Source organism: Podarcis erhardii (assembly GCF_964252035.2).
Source record: "Podarcis erhardii genome assembly, chromosome: 12".
NCBI lineage: Eukaryota > Metazoa > Chordata > Lepidosauria > Squamata > Lacertidae > Podarcis > Podarcis erhardii.
Genome location: NC_138513.1, coordinates 2,869,484 through 2,877,361, shown reverse-complemented (window position 1 = coordinate 2,877,361; position 7,878 = coordinate 2,869,484).

Here is a 7,878-nt window from a genome sequence, read left to right as displayed (position 1 = left end):
CAGTGAGGCGTAGAGATAAGAAAAGTGAAGAGTTGCCCTCACCGTGGATATTGCAAGTCTGCGCAGTGGCATGGGATGTTCTTTCAAGCAGACATGCCCAGTGGAAGCCAATGCAGCCACGCGCCCTTTCCTCCTAACCCCTCCACCTGCGATTCAGAAGGGGAGGAAAGTTTTTTGCCTTCGCATCCATGGGAGCAAAAAAAAAAGGGGGGGGGGGAGAGGCAACTCAGAAACATTCCGCAACAATTCGTGTTATCATCTCTCCGCCTCCTAAACTGTGAACAGCCCTGCAATCTATGAATGATGGATGGTATAGAAATTTAATAAATAATGAAAAGCAATGCCAAACCCACACAGCATCTTAAAAAGCAGAGACATCACCTTGCAGACTAAGGTCCGTGTAGTTAAAGCTACAAACATGAGCCTGACCAAACTGCGGGAGGCAGTGGAAGACAGGAGGGCCTGCCGTGCTCTGCTCCAGGGGGTCACGAAGAGGCGGACACGAATAAACTACTAAACAACAACAGTTAAAACTCTGGTTTTCCCAGTCGTGATGTATGGAAGTGAGAGCTGGACCATAACGAAGGCTGATCACCGAAGAACTGATGCTTTTGAACTATGGTGCTGGAGGAGACTCTTGAGAGTCCCATGGACTGCAAGAAGATCCAACCTCTCCATTCTCAAGGAAATCAGCCCTGAGTGTTCACTGGAAGGACAGATCCTGAAGCTGAGGCTCCAAGACTTTGGCCACCTCATGAGAAGAGAAGACTCCCTGGAAAAGACCCTAATGTTGGGAAAGATGGAGGGCTCAAGGAGAAGGGGACGACAGAGGACAAGATGATTGGACAGTGTTCTCGAAGCTACCAGCATGAGTTTGACCAAACTGCCAGCATGAGTTTGACCAAACTGCGGGAGGCAGTGGAAGACAGGAGTGCCTGGAGTGCTCTGGTCCAGGGGGTCACGAAGAGGCGGACATGACTAAACAACTAAACAACAAAAGGAAATTCACTCCACCCAATTTTGATACGGAAGTCTGAATCTTTGCAGAGGCTTGATCTGTTCTGAAATCTCATGCATCAGCAATTGATAATAATAATAATAATAATAATAATAATAATTTTTATTTATACCCCGCCCTCCCCAGCTAAGGCCGGGCTCAGGGCAGCTAACAAGCAATAATAAAAACATGTTGAATGAATACAACTTAAAAACAAGATTAAAATACAACAGTGAAACATTAAAATGCAGCCTCATCACAGGAGGAGAAAGGGAAAAAGAAAGAGCGGGAGGGAATCAAATTGGCTCCAAGCCAAAGGCCAGGCGGAACAGCTCTGTCTTACAGGCCCTGCGGAAAGAAATCAGATCCCGCAAGGCCCTGGTCTCATGAGACAGAGCGTTCCACCAACTAAGAGTAGTGATTCCGCTCTCCAAGACATTTTGCCGCTTGAAGCAAAATATAAAATGGGGGGGGGGGACTCCTCTTCTTCCTTCTTTGGTCCCTGACCCACCACGGCTGCCACCTCCTCCTCTGCTGCCTGAGGCCATTGCAGGCAGCCAGGAAGCCCTGATGTGAACTGAAGGCAGTGGTGGAGGAGAAAAAGGAAAACGGTGTTATGTACTGAAGTTCTCACCCTGAGCCAGCAGGGGGATTACTGTAGATAGTTTTCACTTAGGTCCACATATGCAAATAAGGGATTGAAAGTGACGTTCAGTGATTGGATAGTTGCATAAATTTGTTACTGTTGCGTTGTACAGTGGTGCCCCACAAGACGAATGCCTCGCAAGACGAAAAACCTGCTAGACGAAAGGGTTTTCCATTTTTCGAGGCGCTTCGCAAGACGAATTTCCCTATGGGCTTGCTTCGCAAGACGAAAACGTCTTGCAAGTCTTGCGATTTTTTTCCGCTCCCCCCCTCCTTTTTCTAAGCCGCCAATAGCGCTAATCTGCTAAGCCGCTAATAGGGTTGCTTCCCAAGACGAAAAAACCGCAAGACGAAGAGACTCGCGGAACGGATTCTTTTCGTCTTGCGAGGCACCACTGTACTGGAGCTCTGTATAAGCAGGCTGGCTGAACCCTTCAGTTCAGTTCAGTTCTGGGTCTGTGAATAAACAAGAGCTGTTTGAAGAATCGCTGTGTCGCCTGATATGTTCACCCACAACTTAGCAGACAGAGAGTAGGCAGTGGCGACAGCAGCAGCCCTGCTCTTTCCAGGTGGCATGATGCAGGCGACAAGCGCAGGAGTGGCATACTCTTGGGGTGGGGCACAGATATGCCACCCCTCCCAGTTGTACCCAGCCTGCTGCCCGAGGCAACTTTCTCACAAAGCCAATGGGAGGGCTGGTCCTGCAGCTGTCTGTCATGCAGGAAATTATCCAGAACACATTGTCTGGGGGAATATAGCAGGTGGATGAAGCTAACTACAGTGGTACCTCGGGTTAAGAACTGAATTTGTTCTGGAGTCCCGTTCTTAACCTGAAACTGTTCTTAACCTGAAGCACCACTTTAGCTAACGGGGCCTCCTTCTGTTCTCATCCTGAAGCAAAGTTCTTAACCCGAGGTACTATTTCTGGGTTGGCGGAGTCTGTAACCTGAAGCGTCTGGAACCTGAGGTACCACTGTATTGTGGTTTGAGAATAATAAGCTGTTGGTATTGAAGGAGGTATTGAAGGAGGTGAGGACAAAGCAGGCTCAAAGCTTCTCAAAATCATTTTCTCAGCAGCTAAAAGGCATTAGCTCTTTTGCTCTGCTGTAACAAAGGTAGCTGAATAGGACAATTTCCCAGGCCAGTTGACCTCGCTAAAAGAACAGAACTGACTCTTATCTCATTCGGTTGTAACACATCTTGGACACGCTGAACCGCAAGGCTCCTCAACCCCCTTGGCTTCTCACCCCCTTTCCTGGGAAGGGCGCCAAGAGTTCAAAAGAGTCCCAAGACAGGAGCTTTCTGTTCATGCTCAGGAAACCCATCATGGGGCAGGACTCCTGAGGGGAGGAGAAAGGGGAGGAAACTGGAGGGGAATATATGCTCTGTGCAAATGACTGTGAACTCGTGCTTGTTTTGTGAATCTATCACACTTGCTCCTTCTACCAGTTCGTGGATGGTAGAAATAAAGCTTTTTCTCTGAAACTATTCCTTGAGTGTCTGTTGACTCCCATTTCCCCGTCCCGGGCGCAAAGCTCTTCTCACCCGAAGCTAAAAAGGCTACAGTATTTGTTGCTGTTTGACTGCAGTTTGAACTGTCAGAGGAAGAGGCAGCACGTGCTTTTTTTGGCTTCTACAGAGAGCAGATGAAATAAGGGTGGAGGAAGTCTTAAGACCTAGTTATCGTTCTGCACTAGAACATTCAAAATTCTTTCTACTCATGCATTTTGTGTTTTTTATACTGCATTTTTATGTTGTGAACCACCCTGAGATATATGAATGAAGGGTGGTATACAAGTTTAGTAAATAACAACAACAACAACAACAACAACAACAACAACAACAATAACAACTTTCTACACAGATAAAAAAAAAGCAGATAAATTTGCAAGTGCACCCCATTTATTCATACCTACTCCGGCAACTGTGACATTGTGGATATTCCATGCAGGGCTTCAGCCTCAAAGCCTTGATGTTATTTGTTTTACAGGAAGTAAGGTAAAGCTAAAGGGACCCCTGACCATTAGGTCTAGTCGTGACTGACTCTGGGGTTGTGGCGCTCAACTCGCTTTATTGGCCGAGGGAGCCAGCGTACAGCTTCCAGGTCATGTGGCCAGCATGACTGAACCACTTCTGGCAAACCAGAGCAGTGCACGGAAACGCCATTCACCTTCCCGCTGGAGCGGTACCTATTTATCTACTTGCACTTTGACGTACTTTTGAACTGCTAGGTTGGCAGGAGCAGGGACCAAGCATCAGGAGCTCACCCCGTTGCGGGGATTCGAACCGCCAACCTTCTGATCGGCAAGTCCTAGGCTCTGTGGTTTAACCCACAGCGTCACCCGTGTCCCTGCATACAATATGAATATTAAGTTCATTCAATGAAAAATGAAAATGCGGAGTCTGCGGACCCTGCCAGAGGTGCCAAGGCCTTTGGGGGCATCAGAGAATCCGCAAGCGTTGTGTTGGCAACCTCAGCTATAGGGAAGCATATCAGACTAGGAAGAAGGCCAGTCACAGCTGAACTCCAAGTCAAGCTTTGTCACAGACTGCCTTTCCCCCACACCCCTTCTGCTTTGACTATACCTGTATACTGCTGTCACAACAATTAGATGGGTACTTCAGCAGTAAACACAAAGCATTTCTGCTTTCAGCCACAAAACCCCATTCTAAACTACTGGAAAAATAATAATAATAATAAATTTTATTTATACCCCGCCCTTCCCAGCCAAAGCCAGGCTCAGGGCGGATAACACCAATAAAATCACAGTAAAAACATAATGGGGGGGGGGAAACAAACCCCAATTTAAAATACAGGTTAAAATGCAATTTAAAATGCAGCCTCATTTTAAAAGTAGCCGATAAATCAAGACTATAAGGGCAGGGAAACATAAGGGTCAGAATGAGTCCAAACCAAAGGCCAGGCAGAACAGCTCTGTCTTGCAGGCCCTGCAGAAAGATGTCAAGTCCCGCAGGGCCCTGGTCTCTTGGGACAGAGCGTTCCATCAAGTCGGGGCCAGTACTGAAAAGGCCCTGGCCCTAGTTGAGACCAATCTAACCACCTTGCGACTTGGGACCTCCAAAATGTTGTTATTTGTGGACCTGAAGGTCCTCCGTGGGGCATACCAGGAGAGGCGGTCCTGTAGGTACGTGGGTCCTAGGCCATATAGGACTTTAAAGGTCAAAACCAGCACCTTAAACCTGACCCTGTACTCCACCGGGAGCCAGTGCAGCTGGTATAGCACTGGATGAATGTGATCCCACAGAAAGGACCCCGTAAGGAGCCTCGCCGTGGCATTTTGCCCCCGCTGGAGTTTCTGGGTCAGCTTCAAGGGCAGCCCCGCATAGAGCGAGTTACAGTAGTCAAGCCCGGAGGTGACCGTTGCGTGGATCACTGTGGCCTGTTCAGGGCAGAAATTAAATTTCTCCTTTTATTTTTTAATTAACAAAGTAATAATAATAAATAGATAAAAATGTGCATCCCACCCCACACCATTCCATTGTCGCTATCCAACCTCCCAAAATTTTGACACCTTTTGCAATCGTTTGACCCCTTTCCATTTTAACAGTACAAATTCTGCAAATACACTCCATATCTCCTCAAAATCATTTCTCCTGCATATTCTCTGTCTTACCTTAATAGCACGTGTTAATTTATCATGAATACAGCCAAACCCCACACCTCTTTATACCATTCTTCCATTTTATATTCACCTTGTCCTTTCCACTTCCTAGCTATAATAATTGTGCAGCTGTAAATTACATTTCTGATACTAAGGCCCCTAAATACAAGTGTGCAAAGACTGGTGTAAATGGAGTAAGTTCCATTAGTACAGAGAGGCCAATTCGATATTTAAATTGAAAACTGTTTATTTCCGCCTTTTCAAGGAGCTTTCAATCACATCTACGCATTGTGAAGTTATTTGTTTCCCTAAAAACAGACACCATAAATCAGTAGTTTAAAACCCTCACAGTAAAATTTCCCCAAACAATTTCATAATTCATTCAAGAACTGAAGCATAATTAAAATGCATACCTTCATTTCCAGATATCAAATATTTCAGAAGCCTGTAAACAGTATTACCTTTCTGAACTCAACTTAGTGACAATGCTACAGCTAAGATTGCCAATGCAAATTCTTAGTATAAAAATATTTATATATCTTAACTTACACAAAGACACACAATTATTATATTCTTTCCTCTGTACTTTTCATACAGCGATGGAATACTAATTCAGTTTTGCTTTTTCCCATCGCGCCAGTTATTAACAGTGCAATCCTGTAAATGTTTACCCTGATATAAGTCCCACAAAGTTAAAGACGACCTCTTAATCTCTAGCAAATGGGTTCAGGATTGCCATCCCAAGAGAATTGTAGATTGGCACACCTTCATATTAGGCATTAAAACAGTCCTCCGTAAGAAAATACAAGTTTTTTTTTCCTGAACCTTCAAAAAAGAAATAAGGCACATATAGGTGGATATAATTGCATAGCTCACACAAGCTCATAGTGAGATAGTGCTTTGCACAAGGCTCAGTGTAAATCCAGCTCCGGTGTGCATAGAAAAGGGGGAAAACATTTTTAGAAAAAGCTTTACAAGGTCACTTGTGGTTAAGACACTCTACACCTCAGTCCCACCATAGAATTTAACGGTGCTAAATCATGACAATACTAAAGTGTCATAGGAATACCTTGGCATATTATGAGCCCAGTGGAATCTTACCTACAATAAATTTCCTGTAACTGTTAGTTCTGGTTTAATAGTCATCATTCTGAAGCCATAAGGGTGGTTTCAGATCAGTGATTTTGCACTAAGACGGTCATCATATGACTGTAACACTAAAGTCCCTTTTCACCAACCGTGTTCCACAGAGTCGCAACGCATACAGGACAATTTCAGAAGGCCCTCTTCCACAGACATATCGCTCTGCAGCAACTGCAACATTCACCACCACACTGCAGGTGAAAACTGATCGTCCGAACCCGACCGAAGACACTTGTTTCCATGCGGTGTAGCAGCTATTCTGGCCAGCAAACTCAGCAACTCTGGTTGTCCTGAGAAGATGAGTTCATTTCTTATTGGCCACAGAACGGACATAGATTTGTTTGCTCTGGTGTGCTGTTTTCCCTGCACTTGTGCTTCAAGGTCATAGGTCTTCCTGGCACTAAAGAGTCAGGCCACATCTGCACCATGCGTTAGCAGCAGTCTCGTGACTTCCCCCTGGGAATCCTGGGAAATGTACTTAAGGGCGCCAAGAGTTGTTAGGCTGGCCGACTCCATTCCCTCACACAGATATGGCTCTCAAAGGGGCTTAACAATCAATCCCTCTTCCCAGAGAACTCGGGGAATCGTGCAGGGTCTCCTCTAACAACGCCCAGCACCTGTACCAAACTACAGATCCCAGGATGCTTTGGGGTAGCCATTACTGTTAAAAGTGGTATCATGGTGCTTTCAATATATAATGCGGCACATTCTCTCCCTCCTCAGATTGGCTTCTGTCCCCCTTCAAGTACCATGAAGGGGTGGCAGGGAACGTGAACAAACATCTCCAGCACCTCGGAAATCCGTATTCTTTGCACATAATAAGGTAAAGGGACACCTGACCATCGGGTCCAGTCGTGGCCGACTCTGGGGTTGCGGCGCTCATCTCGCTTTATTGGCCGAGGGAGCCGGCGTTTGTCCGCATACAGCTTCCGGGTCATGTGGCCAGCATGACTAAGCCACTTCTGGCGAACCAGAGCAGCGCACGGAAACGCCGTTTACCTTCCCGCCGGAGCGGTACCTATTTATCTACTTGCACTTTGATGTGCTTTCGAACTGCTAGGTTGGCAGGAGCTGGGACCAAACAATGGGAGCTCACCCCGTCACGGGGATTCGAACCGCCAACCTTCTGATCGGCAAGTCCTAGGCTCTGTGGTTTAACCCACAGCGCCACCCGCGTCGTTCTGTCCCAATACCATGGACTGGAGCTTGCAAAATAACCCGCAATTCTTGGCAAACCCTGGATTGTCCCAGCGATGAAATCACAAGAGGCATTGGCAATGAGAAGTAGAAACAGGGGAGGAATAGTAGCTTTGGAAGAAGAGCAGGGAAGTTTTTAGGCAAGGCACCTCTTCTCCCTTGACCACCACAAATGCCATCATCTCTAAAAATGAAGGCAGTCGACAAAAGAGTTAAACGAAGGTGGCATTAGAGGCACTGTTCACACCCATTAATATCCTGTCCAGCCTTCAC